A 19,120-nucleotide genomic window follows, 5' to 3' on the forward strand; every position below is an offset into this window, starting at 1 on the left:
GACTTTATTGTCTATATCACTATCAGCATTATGGTCAAAGCCATTCAACAACTCTCTAGAAAGTTCCAAACTTCCCCACATCTTCCTGTCTTCTGAGTCACCCAAGTCTCTAGAAAGATCCAGACATCCCACATTTTCCTTTCTTCTTCTGAGCCCTCCAAACTGCTCCAACTTCTGCCTGTTACCCAGTTCCAAAGTCATTTTCACATTTCTGGGTATCTTTACAGCAGCACCCAACTCTACCAGTACCAATTTACTGTATTACTCTGTTCTCACACTGCTAATACCTGAGACTGAGTAATTTATACAGAAGTAGATGTTTAATGGGCTCACAGTTCCACATGGCTGGGGAACCTTCACAATCATGGTGGAAGGCAAAGGAAGAGCAAAGGCACATCTTACATAGCAGCAGTCAAGAGACAAATGCTGAGCAAAAGAGGGAAAAGCCCTTTATAAAACCACCAGATCTTATGAGAACTTACTTGCTATCATGAGAACAGCAGCATGGGGATATCTATCCCCATGATTCAATTACAACCCACCAGGTGCCTCCTAGGACACATGGGGATTATGGGAACTACAACAAGATGACAGTTGAGTGGGGACACAGTCAAACTATATTAATACCTTAGATCAAAACTGAGAAATTATTATATATTTGGAAGAACAGGTGAAGATGGGAATGCAGATTCAATAAGAGAAAAATTAAGCTTCTTCCCATGGAGAAAAGTTCTATAAATTTATAATTCATGTAAACTTAAGACATTTGCTAATAATGAATTAAATGTGTTAAGAATTTTCTCAGAGTACTTAAGATGGCAAATCTTAGAGTTAGACTTTTTGAGTTTGAATCTTGGCTCCATCAATTACTGTGTGATTTTTAAGCATGCTGCTCAGTTTTATATGTCTGTTTCATCATCAGTAAAATTGAGCTAATAAAATCTACTCGTGTTGCTGTGGTGAGGATCCACAGGAGATAAGTTATGCAAGTACTTAGTAGTACCTGGCTTGATTAATGTTGGCTTTAATGTTGACTACATTTCTTGTCATTTTGTCTCTGGTTCTACTGTCACTTAGAATCCTGAGACTATCACCTTTCTTCTCCCTAGGTTCAGCCTTGCTCTTCTCAATTCGGTCTCTAAACTACAGCCAGTGAACTTTCTAAAGCTCAGATTTGACCATGTCACATTTGCTACAACCTCAAGACAAAGTCCATATTTCTTATGTGACCTGGTCTCTGATGATCTTTCCTGATCATTTGCTATCATTCTCTGCCTAATATTTTAAGATACAGTCATCTGGAACTCCAGGCCATTTGATTTCTGGCCTCTAGGGTTCTACAGATGTAGGTAGTTCTTTGGTAGTTTCTCTACCTAGCTAGTCCCTTCCCATCTTTTACCTCTTGGTTTAATCATTGCTTTCAGTGACTTGCCTGAAGTTTTAAGAGGGACCTAGCTGCCCTTCCTAGGGGGCCCCAGGGCACTCCTTTCTTATCTCCATCATAACCCTTAGCACACAACATTGAAATTTCCTGCTTATAGATCTGGATCCTCTACTATACATTCCTTGGGGACAAGGACTACGTTTCATCCACTTCTAGCCTCTGCAGCCAGCACAGCAGCTAACAAAGCCTCTTTCTGGAAAGGGAATGACTATTGGCTAGAGAGGAACGTAAGAATAATCTTGGCATTGGTAGAAATCTATATCTTGATCTGAATTGTGGCTACACAAAAGTATAAATGTGTAAAACTTCATTGAGCTGAACTTTTAAAATTGTTTCACATTCTTCACTTAGCTGAAAATATTTGAGTTCTCAACTTTCAAAATGAAAAACAGTGCCAAAAAGCAAAAATCTCTATGCTACTAGAAGTCAGGATAGTGGTTACAATTGTGGTTAGCTTGTGACTTGAAGGGAGCAAAAGTGGGTATCTGGAAAGTTGGCAATTTTTTTTTTTTTTACTTAAGTCCTAGTTACCTGAGTATTTTCAGTTTGCAAAAATCTATTGAGTTGTATACTTATGATATATGCACATTTATATAGGTGTATTACATTGGAAAACTTACAAGAGTGAAGTGAGTGAATAACACATATATAGATATAGATATTATCTATATCTACATCTGTGGCATTGACCTCTTATTTATGATTAGAAAAATAAATTCATTTCTTCAAACTGTGCACCTAGTCCCACATTAGAATCAGCTAAAATAAAATTGAAAAATCTACTTTCTTTCTCTGGTATAGGATCCATTTGTATAGATGAATGTTCATAAATACAGACTTCTATTATGCATACATGATAATCATACCTGTATTAGTAACTTTTGCACAATAGTGCATTGCAAATCTTTTCTACAACATAACTCTTTTGGATGTTATTTTTAACACATGACTTTTAAGAACAATTATCTAGAATCACTTTTGTTGTAAAGCATTTTCTCAATTATCTTCTTTCATAGATATTCTTAGAATCACAAAAATCTTTACACATTTTTCTTGCCTCAGATGAACTATTGTTTAAAACAAGACTTGCAAAGAAAAGTAATTTAGATGCTTCTACTAAAGATGTTCTTAAAACATCCCTAATGCTTTTTAAAAAGCCAGTTTCACAGACTTTGCCCAATTTCCCTATGGAGCATTTACGCATGATTTGAGTTTTATTTGGTACACCTATTATAACAGCAGGAATTCTTAATATAGGTATACATTTAATAGCCACATTGTGAACAGCATGAATAAAGGAATAACATGACCTCAAATCAAAATATTGGCACAATGCCCTGAGCACCCAAAGGCGAGGAAGGAGCCTTTGACTCCAGGTTCCATAAACGGTACTCAGCAAAATTTCAGTTGACTTATTGCAGTCAAGTCTATGTTGAAAAGCAAACTCATGGGATAAAAAGATATGAGGCCACAGAGCACAAACAAGGAGCTAGGTCTCAATGCAAGCACTCTACTACATATCATGTGAATGGATAGCCAAAACTGTAGTGTTATTAAAATAAAATAATATCACAAATTTTTTATATTATTACAGACTTCAAATGACAATATGGCAATTTATCTAAATTTACAAAATTATTTGAAAAAATTTCCTCTATTAGATATGATTCATTTTCCAAATATATATTTTAACAACTTAGAGAGTACTAGGTTTGGAGAAAGATTTTGAAATAGCTTTCCTGTTTCCCAGAAGGTAAGATTTAGAAATACATCAGTCATGGATGTCAATTTATGATGGCTCAAATCGCCAAAGGTATTTGGTAAACTTGTATCACTGTCAGAGCTGTAAAGGTTGCTCAGCAGCTCCAATACAAATCAGTTACAACAGTGTTACACAAATGTTAGAGTATGTGGGTGTGTTTGTTCATGACAGTTCAATCTTCTGATGTATCAGCATTCAGTTACATAAAACATTAACAATGGCAATCACAATAACAGTACCAGTATAAGATGCCAAATAAGATAAATATTTATTCACTTTCAGTATTAGATATTCAAATTTAACAGCTCAGAGCTGTTTTGTAGCTTTCTGATACTCCACCATCCTCCATCCTGCCTCATTGCACAAGATGGCTGCTTGTGTACTAGTCATCCTATCCACATCCCAGGAAAAAAGAAAAGGGAATAAAAGAAGGGATATCTCAAAATCCCTTTGAGTATATTTCCTGAAAGTTACATGTAATACTTAGTTTTCATTGATCAAAATATTTTCATTTGTCGATAGTCATTGGTAGGAGGAATCCAGTCTTTGAGGGGGGCAGCAAGGTACTCAACTAAATTTGGGGGTTCTTTGGAAGAGGAGAAAAATTGATATTTAAAGTGGAGAGAATCTTTTTTTAACTTTAGAAAATATTAAAACAGATACCTTAGGCTCCTAAAAACTAAAATTATAGATAATTGAATAACATAATTAACATATAAACAATCAGACTATTATTTACTATAATGCAAAAAAAGTTAAAAGTGTTAATTAAATTTTCACTTTTAAACTATTTTGCTGACATTCATAAACATAAGTGAAGAAGTATTTCTATATATCAAAGAACATCCAAAACTATTAAAAACTGTATGGTTATATTTTATTAGTAGTAGGAAGAGAGGAGAGGGCTGTTTTTTTTTTCTTGTTTAAGTGAAAAGTTAACTTAGAAATAATTTCATCGCACTCCTAAATCAGAATTAATACTCACAGTTGGGAGTTATACTGTCATATTTGAGAGCCACTGATTTGAACATACTATTTCTGGAAACGATTTCTTTTTAGTAATTACTAACAGTTTATGAAAAGATCTGCAATTTTATTTTTCCAAGTATTCAAGTAATCTTAACTCATCAAAATGCTAAAATATTGTATATCAAAGGCATCTAAGACTTACTCATGTAAATGGCCTGCCTGTTCTCTGACAGCTGGAACCTCTTACTACAGCTCTGCAGCCTCAGCCCCACCCCCAGCACTGGCACTGATCTACTTTCTAAGCAGGAATTCTTAGCCCATTGTCCAACTTTAACCTCCACCCTGACCTGGCAGCCAGGTTTTCCTAGCTGAGCATCTGTACTTTACCTAGTCCTAGGCTTTTCTCATACTAGGCTCTTCAGGAATCCTTCCACAGAATACTGACGAGTCCCCATCAAGACTGAGAATTGATCTTCCATTAACAGGAACCCACTACCTTACCAAGTAGCCCTTTATGCTGTTTGTTTGAACATCCATTCATTTACTTAGTAAATCAACGTTGAAAGGTGACTACAACATCAGACATGATGCCAGGCCCTGGTAATAAAGATCAAAGACACAATCACCTGCCCTCTTGTGGGACAGGTAGCCGTAATTGTTAAAATGATTTAAAGACTTAGATTCAGTTCCCTAAGAATTTCCATTCACTGTTCTTCATTGTTCTTAAGTCTGAACTCTAGTCACATGGAATAAATTTCACTCAGACTTTCACAGATGTGTCCACAAATCTGGAATATTTTGAATAGGATATTCAAGCTTGTAAAACCCTGTTACTTTAACCTTAAAAGAAGTTGTTTTTAGTTTATTCGCTGTCTTTTGGGATAAGTCCCACTTTGAAAGTATCCTTCTTCACATGCAGAATTGAGAAATTAATACAGTACAAGAAAACTTTCTAGTATGTTTTACCCCTACTTAACAAAGCTGAATTATTTCATCTAGAGTAGCATGTCACAATTGTTGGTCCCTCCTCCGAAGAAAAAAATGCAAATATAGGACCTTTACAGTTTGCTTTTAAGCTAGTGATGATTTTAATTTCTGAAAGTTCTAGTCACCTGAACTTCGGTGCCTTCCTTTAAGGTATCATCTGTGAAACAGTCTGCTATAGTGGGTGTTGAAATTGGATTCACATACTGTTCTTCACTTGCTACGAGAACTTGAGAAAATTAATATTCTAAACCTCAGTTATTATAAAATCATAAAAACAAGGGCCTTTACCCGTTAGAGTTTGTGAAGGTTATAGCCAATATATTTAAAACACATTGGCTGTCACAGTATAAGAATTTGATATATGTGAAAAACCAAAGTTAGTTGTCTTTTTAGTGATGAATGATTGATATATAGCTTAGGAATTATTCATCAAAATTAGAATTTAACTTGGATTAAAATTATCCAATATAGTCCTGTTGTTTAATTCAATTCATTAACCACCCAATATGTGTTATGTTTTGTGTTAGGTGCTAGTGATTCAAAAATGAATTATGTATCCTAAAGTCAAGGAGCCCAAAGTCTAGTGAAGAACCTGACATGTATAGAAACGGTTACTCCACGATCACACAAATAATGCTTGACGGGGCAGTACTCCTGCCCATCACATCCCATTGCATTGCAAAATACTGTGCTCCTCCCAGTGTTTCTCACAGCATTTAATGAGCATTCAATAAATATTGATTCATGAATGGATACAGCTTCCATACTGAAATATTTTAGGCAAAGAGTAATGTTGGCATTGTTCAAATATGATATTTTTAGTTTTGAGCTTTGTGAATTAACTTCTTTTTATGTTGGAAATTTACATGCATTTGGTATTTCTTATTTCTTGAAACTTAAATAATGGAGAAAAGGCACCAGCAACACCTTCCAGAATAAATCTTTAGAAAGTTGATAAAATGAGGTTAAGTAAATATGTATTTATATAGTATTATAACAACTTTTTAAAGAAGTCGGGTTGGAAAAAATGGTTTGAAGGATATGTACCAAAATAGTTTAAAAAATAATTATCCTGGGTAGTGAGATCATGAGGGATTTTGTTAATGTCCTTATACTTAAAATTTTTTTTAAATACTTTTCATTGAATGTGTACATTAAAAGAGAGTTATGATAAACTCTAGCAGCAGAAAAGAAAGTGGTAAGGTCCCAGGAATACGGATGATGGAAGATTAAGAAGCAACATGAGGAACCTGGGTGTGAGAGGGCCACAAGCTACAGAATAAGATTATCAGTAGAAGGTATTACAATGGTAATAAAGCATAGTTTTTCTACTTCGATAGTATCTAGAGATCTCTTCACATTTGGGGGCAGGTCATATCTCTTTTTGTTATCGAAAAGGTCCATCGGCCAATGGGATGATTAAAGCATACTGACTGTAACCTATCTGCCCAGAATTTAGGTAAAAATATGGGAATGAATCTTGTTGCAACTTTAAAAAAAATGAGTGGACTGTCCTCAAGCATAGTAATCTAAGTAATGTATCACAAAAAAAATTAATTATTCTCTGAACCATACACACACAGCTTTGATTTTCCAACAAAGCAATGCATTTTCTAAACCCAAGATCTTTGTTTTTAAATACTGTAAGAGTCAGGATGGGACCAGGCTTGGTGGCTAACACCTATAACCTCAGCACTTTGGGAAGGTGAGGTAGGAGGATCTCTTGAGGCCAGGAATTTAAGACTAGCCTAGGCAACATAGTGAGAACTTGTCTATACAGAAAAAAAAAATTAAAAATTAGCTAGGCATGGTAGTGTGCACCTGTAGTCCTAGCCACTCCAGTGGCAGAGATGGGAAGATCACTTGAGCCAGGAGTTGGAAGCTACAGTGATCTGTGATCATTCCACTGCACTCCAGCCTCAGTGACAGAGCAAGATCCTGTCTCAGAACAACAACAACAAAAACATAAAAAATATAAATACAATCAGAGTCAGGATACTTATAGAATTAATGAACAAATTAATCTTTTTATTCTTGCTGTTACCTTAAATCCTTTTTTTTTTTTTTTTTGAGACGGAGTCTCAGCTCTGTCCCCCAGGCTGGAGTGCAGTGGCAGGATCTCGGCTCACTACAAGCTCTGCCTCCTAGGTTCACACCATTCTCCTGCCTCAACCTCCCGAGTAGCTGGGACTACAGGCGCACGCTACAATGCTCAGTTAATTTTTTGTATTTTTAGTAGAGACGGTGTTTCACTGTGTTAGCCAGGATGGTATCGATCTCATGACCTCATGATCCGCCCGCCTCGGCCTCCCAAAGTGCTGGAATTACAGGCGTGAGCCACCGGGCCCAGCCCTTAAATCCTTTTATCTGAAATAATTTAGAGGTGACAGGTATATAAATTGGCAGAACTACATAATTTTAATTAAAAGTATTATTTGATTTCCCCTGATGAAGGCTGAATGTCTTCCTCTAAATTCCCAAAATATCAAATTAATACCTTAATTATCTAACTCCCGCATTCTCTTTTGTAGTATAGGTGTTTACTTACGCGTTTTATTATAATTTCCCTACTGCTAGTTCAGTGAGTTCGTGATCTGTGCCTTATTCATCCGTATATTCCCTAAGAGCAGAGTTAAATTATTTTTTAGAGCTGGTTTTATAAAAATACAGTAAGTAAAAGCATTCCTTCAAAGTTCTAAGAATATTTTGTGGACTCAATCACCATTTATTAGAGTACTATAAAATATTTTTCATTTTATGAAACTAGGATTGTGGAAACCTGCATTCCAAAGCTCCACCTCACGAGTGGTCTGTGACCAACAAACCTTTTATCTATTCTCAATACTTTCTTTGAATATAATGCTTTCTTTGAATACAATGCTTTCTTTCTTCCATGCAATTGAATTCTGTCATCAGCCCTCTGCACATTCAAGATGGGTGGAGCTAGGGAAAGGCTTCACGGAAAGAGTTTCATCTTTCTGAACATTCACCACACTGGTAAGTTCTATAGCAAAGACTTTCGTGGATTTTGTTGAGTTGTAGTTTTCTTTTTAATAATGATATAGTTAATCCATTAAAATAATAATATTACACCAAATCTGATTTCATATTTCTTTTCCTAAAGTAGACAATTCTCAAGTTATTTAGTGAAGTGCTAACTGCTTTATATTGACAGACTACCGCTGTTCAGCAATCTATATTTGCAGCCTGCCAAACGAAAGCAATAGTTGGATCCTCTTTGTTGTTCACGGTATTTTAAATTACAAATGATGTTGATTTTAATCGTCTTTACTCTATTCACTCACAAAGCTGGATGCTGTACAAGTCAGCTCTCAGATTTTGTATAAAATACTTTTTATTGGGCTTAGCACTTGCACAGCACTTTATACCTTCAAAATACTTTGTAAACATTAACTAGTCAATTCTTACAAAAAAAAAGGAAGAAGAAAACAAATCCTGATCGTATGTGTAAATCAGGTCTAGAGAAAAGAGTTTTTCTATAGCTTAAATTTGAAGGCAAGGTATTTATTTGGTGGTTTATTTTTAAACCAATAGAGTATATTTCAGGAAATGATGATCAGTTCTTCACTTTCCATTATAACAAAGCACATAATTTCAATTTTATTAATCATATAAAATATAGAAGTATTAATATTATTAATGACCAGTAGAACGTATGCCATATGACAAAGCTCCTAAATATATTGAATGCTGCTTTGGACCCTACACAAAGAAAATGTTTCGTGGCAGTTAATAAAACTCAACTTGTCTCAGAGGATTGACATGTATGAGTCACTGCTTCTTTCTGTCCTGTAAGCAGCAACAACTTCACTGGTATAGATACAGGTAAGACTAGCTTGGTCCAAACCTAAATGAGTCCCCAAGTTCACATTAAATATATAAAAATATATAGCACAGCAGGGTCAAACTAATGTATTATTTAAAGAGGGCACTATAAATTTTGTGTCTGCTTTTCTAAGTAAAATACATCTTCTGGCTTCATTGGTTGTGCTCTTCCTCCATTCACTTTTATAAAGATTCCCTCATTTTAACCTATGCTTTCAAAAGGAAAAGTTTGTATATTCCTCTTGGAAAATAACATGCTTACTCTGATCATAAAAGAAACTCCATGATAAGCCTAAAATGTTATTAATAGTAAATGTTGTATTGAGTATTGATTGGGGATTTTTCAATCATGTTATAATGAAAAGGAAAAAAATTGTAATTTTGCCATTTAAAAATTTGGAAATTGAAAACAGAAAGACAAAGGTCATATCAAGAAAAAACTTCAAGGCTGAGGGTATAGAGGGAAACCGTTTCAATTTGATAGCTGATTGTGCTGTGACCATAACTCAGAAAGCTGTCTGTGATATATGTTAAGGAAAGCCTGCACTATATTTTCAACAATTAAACAACTAGAATGCCATAAAATATACTCTTAAAAATTTTAGACAAATTAAATTTAGCAGAGTTTGAGCAAATAATGATTCACAGATCAGGAAGCACTCAGAACCAGAAGAGGTTCACAGAGCTCGACCCAGCAATGTGGGCAGGCAATATTTATAGACAGAAAAAGAAAGTGACATACAGAAATAGATTGGTTATGGCTAGGTGTTTCCCTTATATGAGCCTGGTCTGAATAGTTGGCGGCCTCTGATTATTAGCTGAATCGTGGCTGCTGTGATTGGCTGTGACTCAGCTATTTGTTATAAGAATATACTCTTAATTTAGGTTGCAGTTTGTTTACATCCTTAAGTTAGGTTGCAGTTTGCTTATATACTAAGTTAGTTCATAGTTTGCTATCCACAGAGACGGCTTTAGGCCAAATTTAATTTTATTTCACATTAGTCACAATTAAAAGCTATATGCCTAAAGGTTTAGATTTTAATTAGGAAACACTGCAAGTTTACTGATGTATTGAAAATAATGTTTTTACATTCCTTAAAAAATCTTTATCAAGGGAGGACAAGTTAGAGACTGAAACTTGAGATAAGTTACTGAAATTGCAAAATAAAAGCTATGGATAAACCAAAGTGATCTCACAATCTTCAGACTCCTTTCTTCTGTGTAAGCATCACAAGATTTACTTCTGATAAATTAATGGTAATATTATGCACATCCATCAGAGTTTGTGACATATTTAGGACAATTTTTTTTTTTTTTTTTTGACAGAGTCTCGCTCTGTCTCCTAGGCTGGAGTGCAGTAGCGCAAGCTCGGCTCCCTGAGCTCCGGCTCCGCCTCCCGGGGTCTCGCCATTCTCCCGCCTCAGCCTCCCCAGTAGCTGGGACTACAGCCGCCCGCCCCCATGCTCGGCTAATTTTGTTTTTGTATTTTTAGTAGAGACGGGGTTTCACAGTGATAGCCAGGATGGTCTCGATCTCCTGACCTCGTGATCCGCTTGCCGCGGCCTCCCAAAGTGCTGGGATTACAGGCGTGAGCCACCGCGCCCGGCGGACATATTTAGGACAATCTTAAAAAATGCAAAAAAAAAAAAAACCAACCATATACTAATGCAGTAGGATTTTTACATTGGATTTTATATCATGTTAATATCATCAATATTATTACCTTATCATGTTTGGGTATAACTGCAAAAACATTATTTGATTTTTAAGGTAGGGTATTTGTTTTTGCACACATATAGAAGACTAATGTTCCAAATAGAAAAAAGAAGCTGTAATAAACTTTAATATTAAAGTTTAGGAGAGCAATAGTAACATTCTGGAAACGAATCTGTTTCTATGAATTCATTATATGACATCTAAAAGTAAATTTTAAAAATCCCTTTAGACAATATTTTATGTACACATTTTAATTCCTAAATCACTATTTTAAACTTTCCCTCCAGAAATGTATCTCTTCTCAGATGCCAACTCTTTACCATGTACTCAAGAAAGAGGTTAAATAGATCGGATAATAAATTTGGAATTAAGCTGAAAACAAGCGATCACTTAGGATGTGATTTCTGCAGCCCCAAGAAGGACCTTTGACTAAAAATAAATAAATAAAAATACCCTTTCCCTGGTCTCAAATGCCTCAATTTCTACAACTTCGGATTTCTAGGTTGACTATTTTGTTAAGAAGACCACACTTTAAGCTGTGAAATTCTGGAGCCACCAAACAATGTTATTTACTTGACAGATTCTGCCTAGTAATTGTCTAAGATACAGATGAAAATTGATCACTAATGAAGACCGTTAACTCAAAACCTGACCATATCTCGTATAACAAGGTATGGCACAGTTTCTATTTTATAGCTTCCACATATACCTTGATGGGAGATTGTCATTGACATAATAAAATGTGAAACAGCAGGAAAATATTATAAGCCAAAGAGGTAGCCTATTTTAACAATCCTCTGTCAGGAAAATTTTCCACACATCAGACCTAAATCTCTCCATCAACAGCTAAGTACATTTAAGGGCATTCTCAGTTGTTCTTTTGGCTGATTTCCTCTTTTTCTTATGGTTAGGACTTTATATGTTCAAAGAGCTTTTCAACCACATTTACTAGTGTTTCTTCACAAATATGCCTGCAGTTTAATACTTTTTTCCACTATGTTACAAATCCTGACGTTGGAGCACAGAGATATTAAGAAGTATGTTCAAGGTTACACAGCAAGTTAAAAGCCCAGCAGGGAATAGGCTACACAGCACCTGAGTTTTCAGACTGCTGTTTAGCCAGCTGGGCCACTGTCACAGGACGCTCACGACACAATGAATGAAGAAAGAGAGAAAAAAAAACTTGAACTAGAAAATGAAATGATGAAAACAGAAAATGTATTATTATTAAAATCATAGTTTCTTTTTCCACAGATAAAAATAAACCATGATGCAATGCTTATCATGCAGCCTCTGGGTAGACTTGCAGACTGATTAATCTACCCTTGTCTGTCTTCATACTCTTTTACTCATTTTTATCAGGGCATAAAATAAGTTAGGAAGTAGATCCTATATCTGATGGCCAAAATGAGGCGTGTTCTATTGCCTTGTTTTTGGGTCTCATAAATGTGGAATTTTTTCAGGGTATGTCTGAGCTCTTCTGCTCAACCTCCTTCCAGCTCTCTATTTCCCGGTCTTCATGATGGGTATCAAGAAAAGGGAAAATAAGAAAGACTTGGCATTTGAGTTTTGACGGTTAGAGCTACATATTTGGTGATCAAGAGCTCTCAAACTGCACCTGGATACTAATTCTGAATGGAAGCTTACAATTGTAAGGTAAGAAATATGACTAAGTGGTGAAACAGCAGGAACCTCAATAACTCCCACATAAAGATGTTTCTATACTTAAATCTAATCGGAGAGGCCTCATAATTCCTAAGATTCCTCAGTCAAGAGGCATTCTTGAATGCCCTTAGTATGTCAAGATCTGAGGTAGGTGATAGGGAACAGCCACAAAAAAAGTTCTATTCAAGAGCAATAACCTAATTCTGTTTGAAGTGTCAGAAGAGTCTTCACAGAAGAAATGATATTTGAAGCTGAGACTTGAAGGACACATAAGAGTTAGCCAGATTGAAGAGGATAGGGAGAAGAATTTTCAGGCTTTGGGGATCAGTACATGCAAAGGAACAAAGGCTAAAAAGGGCATAGGACACTGAAGTTATCATAAAAGTCCAATAAAGCTACAGGAAGAGACAAAAAGATGACAAGTGAACTTTGAGGGGTAAGCAGGGAACGGGACATGACAGGTCCTATAGGTAATGATGAGTTTTTTTTTTTTTTTTTCACTTTATTCTTATGCCACAGAAAGCCCTAATACATTTTAAGAGGGAAATAATATGATTATATTTAAGAATTTTTTAAAATCACTCAGGTTTCTGTATGTATTATCTGTTTTTCATGTTCTTTTCATGTCCATTTGCAGGTGTTTAGCTCTTACTCTACACAAATCCTTTTTGTGTGAGGAAGATGTGGCTGTTGGGAGAGTCAAGTAATTGAATGATGTGAATTTCCTGGAGTTTCCATAAGTTCCTGTAAATTTAGCCTCCAACTGAAATAAACCAACTGGTACTCTTGTGAAATTCAAAATTATGCTATCATCAGCTAAGCTGAATGAAAAGAAATTAGACATGAAAGTCATAGGCAGCCCTTTTTAAAATTGTATCTTTTATAGAAACATCATTATATGGAACAATTGAAAGAAGCAAATTTAATTGAATGTGCATTTTTAAGACAGTTCAACAAAAGCGTAACTAGCAGAAGTACAAAAAATTCTGAATCAGTTAAAAGACTATCCTCAGAATATGAGATTAAAATCCGCATACGAGCCATGAAATAAAAGTCAGAAGTATGAACTATAGCATAACATACAATTGATATTCAAACCCATTAAAACAATATCTAAGACTAATAAAATACTACTTTAAACAACTTATCAAAACCATCCATTCTTTTGTAGCATGCCTTTATAGTTGCATCACAGTCATCAAATATAAATAACATTAAACATTTAATTACAAGTAACTTGTAACTCTTTTGGCCCAGTGCATATGCCCAGCTTTTTATTTAAATTTGTATTTAGTTTCACTTAACCTTTTAACCTTTTGAATTAATGGCAAATATGTCAAGGCATTAATAACTTTTTTTTTTTTTTTAGATGGAGTCTTGCTCTGTCACCCAGGCTGGAGTGCAGTGGCGCAATCTTGGCTCACTGCAACCTCCACCTCTGGGTTCAAGTGATTCTCTTGTCTCAGCCTCCCAAGTAGCTGGGACTACAGGCGTGTGTCACCATGCCTGGCTAATTTTTGTATTTTTAGTAGAGACGGGGTTTCACCATATTGGCCAGACTGGTCTCCGCCTCCCGAAGTGCTGGGATTACAGGCGTGAGCCACCATGCCCAGCCCTTAATAACATTTTATGTAGATTGTATTTTAACATTTACCAGGCCTACATAAAATGTCCCTGCTTTGGAAGATTTTTTTTTAAGCATAAAATGATGAATTAGCAATTCCCTATAATAAAGTGATTCATGTTTATTACTTAAAATTTTTTCATAGCAATAGAAATTCAAGCAAAACGATCACAATCTATTTTAAAAGTCACTTAACGACAATATAAGGATCAGAATTGACTTTTGATGCCTAGCTCCTTGTATTGATTTCCTAAATTATTCTGATCAAGAACAGCCATTAATCAGAAAAGTTAGAAGAACATTAAGATCTAGTTTTTCAGACTACTAGAATATTCTAAAATTCCGAAAAAGAAAGAACAAAGATTCTAATTTCAGAGGCTTTTAAAGTGCCTAATTTCAGTAGGTCTCAATTGTAAAGATTCCATTTTAACAGCATGGGTAAAATAAAATACGTTTTGCTAGCACCTACTGCTGCAGATGTGCAACTGAAGTAAAAGAATATACTTTGAAAAGTGTAAAATGGCATGTAAATGAAAAGTATTATAAATCACATTTCATAAACTCAGTTGATCGAGAAATATAATTATAGTTTTCTATAAAATAATTTTATTTGGAGTCCAGATTCCTCCCTGTGGTAGAACTTAATCTAGGCAATTCACCACCATCTCCCCATTCTCCTATTTCCTACCTCTGGAATGTGTTCACAGATTAAAAGAATGAGCGCGCAGTGTAAAGGTGTACTTTGCCGGGATCGTTAGGTATGCCCTGAGCATCTACTGAGGTGCCTCTGGTCACAACGTTCCTTCAATCTTAGTTCATGTACATTATTTTAAATCATTTGTCTTTCCAAACCATCAAGTCAAGCCCAGGTTTTCCTAATATATTAGTATCCTTCTGCGGTCCACAGGACTATTCTTTGACAAGCACCACTTAAGTCTGTGGAGCCAAGTTTCTGTCTATTCCTCTGCCACTTGTGTGCATCTTCCACCCCTCCCAGGATATCACAGGTGCCCAGAAACTCTGCCAAGTTTTCCTAAGACCTTCTCTACTCAGGGCTTGTTTCTGATGCCATGTTGCTACCTCCCTGAGCATTACCCTGAAATGAGGAAAAAATAAAGTCCTGGGACCACTTGTACATGCACCCTACTTAGAATTTCTGTCTGCATTCCTCCGGCTCAGGCTGGGAGATGTAGTGTGAGGCCCTTCTCCTTCTCAGATACCCACCACTGTCTAAACTGTACTAGATTTGTCTTGATACCCTCTTACCATGTTGTTACGGAATCTCCTTTAGCCTCAGGGAAAGAAAACCTTGTTCTTATAATAGGTAAGAACTTTAATCTGCCAAATCTATATTATCAAAAAATCCTCTACTTATTAACCTCATTCAACTCAGCAATTCAGGCATAATTGCAATCATTTTAGGCTTCTTTACCCAAGATTGCATTAGATTTCAAGAGGCTGTGTCAGGGCAGGGAGGACAACCACTTAAACAGAGACTTCAGCTACATTTAACTCCAGTAGGTCCACAAACATCAGTCCAGGTAGGTACAATTAAACCAGCCCTTTTCCAGCTGCAGGGCTTCTTCAGAAACTCCTGTCCTTTCATTTACTTATATGACTTCGCCAGAGATACAGGGGCTCATTCTGTTATTTGGGGCCCATAGTGAAGCATGAAACTTGTGCACTCCATCTGTTTATCCCTGACCAAACATGTCTTAAAGCCTTCTCTGGGTCCTAACATTGTGCTTTATTCAGAAAGGGAAGGACGAGGCATCTATGTCCCCAGATTGCCCCAAAACAATATTGCTTCACCCAGGCCCATTCCTGGCAAGCAATGGCTCCCAACACCTTTTCCTTTAGGAATCCATCCTATCTACATATTTATTATTTTGTGGCACAATTATTCTTCTTCTTGGAGTATAGGAGGTAAAAAGGAGCCATAACCCTTGGCTATCAATTTGAATTGGCTACTTGAATGTGAAAATTCAGAATTAATGTGCTCTGTTTTCTCTGCTTTCTGTGGTCTTATCCCTTTTCTGAAACAAGGAAGGTGAATGCTGAGCTTCTGAATGAAGAAAGTTTCCATAGGAGAAGGAAACTGTTAAAAACAAGTTATAGATAACAATTCAAAATATCATGCTATTGCATCATTATTCTCCTCATTACTCTATTTGGGTTTTAGTTACTCCACTCAGAAACATAAAATTTATTTTGTATTCAAATTGATTAGTCCTTTTATTTTCTTTATGATTTTTACCTTTGGAATTTTTCATGGGATCAGTAACCTGGTTTACAGAAAACAGTATTAAATAGGTTGAGGAAAGCTGGGCTACATTAAGTAAACTGTCTTCCTTTTAGTTCTTTAATATTAAGGAATAAAAATGCATGGCACACACAATAAAGACCACACTAAGTAGATGATAAATATGAAGATTTGTATAAATTGTAAGGTTTTATATAAGTATTATATTATTATAATCTGAGCTCCTAGGAAATGTATATCCTTAGTGATATAAATGGTATTATCACTGTCAGTAGAAAAGGGAGAGGAAACATTTACCAGTTTGGATAAAATGAAAAAAAAATATATATATATAGAGAGAAAACTGCATCTTTTTGTTTCAAACACAAACCATCCACAAACACATCAAAAGTGTTCTGATTCCCTACCTGTGCAATAGAATATATAAGAAAATGTAATGTTCCCAGTAATTCAGCATGTAACAAAAGCTATATGTTATTTATCTTTAGCTACTGTTGTTCTTTCAACTTGGTCATAAAATATATAGATCTAGCTATTAGTATATTGTGATTGCTCCGTATTGACATTGTTATCTTGTACGCAAAATATTGTCATATTGAATGTTATTCCAATGGTATGTTTTTAACACTTGAAAAAGTACAGGACAATGACAGGAGAACTGGAGTCAAAAATCCCTGAGCAAACAAGGATGTTCACCCACATCTCCAACACTGAATTGAAATTGCAGGCTTGACTAATCATTTGCTATTCCAGTCTTGAGTCTTCTCAATTATAATGATAAAGATAAAGTAAAAAGCACCTGAAGCAGACATAGCAGGACTTTAATTCCAAGACTGCCTTGTTTTTTTTTTTAATAGCTTTATAAGTTCAATGTGCACTTAGCTTTCCATAAGAATCACTTATCTACTAGTTAATTTCCAATCCTCAAGAAATGCAGAGAAATTGGGATGGCCTTAGCATAAATTCTCCTCTTTCACAAGACGTAACTAGAAAAAACCCATAGGACAATTGTGGTTTTTGAAATAAAAGTAGTCAAATTACACTGATATATAAAGAAATGGCAATTTGTGTTTGATGAGGTATACATCTTTATAGAATGGATTGAAAAAGACCAATATTAATGTGATCTAGACTACATAAAACTCCAAATTTATTGTGTAATTATATACTTAAATATCATACCAACACTTTGTTTTGTTCATTTTTAAGGTTACCATATTTTTATAGAAAAAAAAATTAAATTTCCTCTTTCTTCCAGAATGTTAAGACATCAGACCCTAAAGAACCGAAGTTGTTATTTCTGTGGAAGACGAGCCAACCTATTCTTACAGCTGAAACAAGGAATCTGGCCTGCAAACAGTGTGTTAAGGCATTCTCCAAGTTTCAAAACAAGAGTACACCATTTTGAAGGCCTATAAATAGAAAGAATTTTTCAAATATTAATTCAGTAATGACCTCTGTCTTTGGAAAAGATAATTGCAATGTGTTACTGTGAACCAATTTAAACCTGTATTTCTCATTGCATTTAATATTTAATTTTACTTTTTATCATTATATATCAACAGTTCTTTCTGGAGCAAAGCAATCCTATTTGACTTTTTTTTTTAACCTTATAGTGCACACACATGTATGTGCAGGGTTATTTAAACAAGGAAACATTTACATCAAAATGTGCAAAGAGTTATCCTGGAATAGAAATGCTGAAAACATATTTTCAAGAAGTTTTAAAATTCTAGGCTGGCCTCAATGTATTCAGTAGCATGTCAGAAACAGAAAAAAGTTTAATCTCTCCATTTGCTTATGCCTATTAACTATATAGAAAAAAAAGTTGCTCTAAACCTAATGCCTATGCAATATGTTTGTTTCCTGATGCTGATGGTAAATCATAACTGGGCACTTGGTTATATTTTTTAATGTTCTACATTTCTAGCACTGCTACTGTGTTCACAATGAGCTTTATATCTGACAGTAATTTTATTTTCAGGTTCAGTCATATGATGCCTTTCTATAGGAATAGGTTCTATCACAGGAGCAAATTATTTGAATCTAGTTTAACAGACTCAGCAATTCACCTCAGTTTTATCTTGGGCATTTTGTATTCCTTTGCCTAAACCTAGTGGCTATGTAACAATTCAATTACCAAAGTGCTTCATCCAGAAAGTGCCGTTGATTTCCAGTAATTCTTATTCTGTTTGATGTCTTTTTTTTTCCTCCTAGTTTAACACATGGCAGTTGGTGTTGACTGAGTTTAAAATCTTGAAATAAGCCTGGCACTGTGTCAGTACACAGGTTAAAAAATGAAACAAAAATATTTAATAAAATATACACTAGAAATGGAAAATAAGATTAGCGGTGGCATTTCTTGTCATAAAGGCATTTTCTGTCTATGCCCACAAAATAAAACAAGCTCAGTGCAGCTGAAGAAGAGAGGAAAGAGAGATGGTATAAACTGAAAGATGAAAAGGCAGAGAGTGAGTGTACAGAAGCATGTTGAGAGCATGCAGCCAGCTGGCAAGAAAAGGCAACTCGAAGAGCCTCAGAAGGTAAAACCTCAGTTGGCAGATAAAGTAGGTAAGAAGCAAGTTTTGAAATAAAGTAGCAATAGCATAAGCAACTTGAAGGAAGATGAAAAGAGCAAGGTGATAAAAGTATGGAAGAGTCTTTGGAGATTATTAGTAATTTTAGGGAATTACAGTGATGAAAAGTTATAAGGGAAAAAGACTTTACATATTCTTTAATAAAAGAAAATTACCTGTCAAAATCTGTCTGCATAGACACTAGTATTAGATTCTCTTTCTTCAAGAAAAAGGCATGTCTGCTGGTCAGATTGAGGTTCATCTATCC

The 19,120-nt window shown here is 35.2% G+C and overlaps 1 long non-coding RNA gene across 1 annotated transcript; it reads left to right on the forward strand.

Moving 5' to 3' along the window:
- Positions 1-8,099: 8,099 nt before the first annotated feature.
- On the forward strand, positions 8,100-18,725 carry LOC116470367 (uncharacterized). The gene is made up of 3 exons (XR_004248594.2): positions 8,100-8,159; positions 12,188-12,380; positions 17,535-18,725. It is a non-coding gene; the product is annotated as an uncharacterized LOC116470367 (long non-coding RNA).
- Positions 18,726-19,120: the final 395 nt, after the last annotated feature.

The sequence above is a fragment of the Hylobates moloch genome, unplaced genomic scaffold (assembly GCF_009828535.3).
Source record: "Hylobates moloch isolate HMO894 unplaced genomic scaffold, HMol_V3 SCAFFOLD_6, whole genome shotgun sequence".
Taxonomy (NCBI): Eukaryota; Metazoa; Chordata; class Mammalia; order Primates; family Hylobatidae; genus Hylobates; species Hylobates moloch.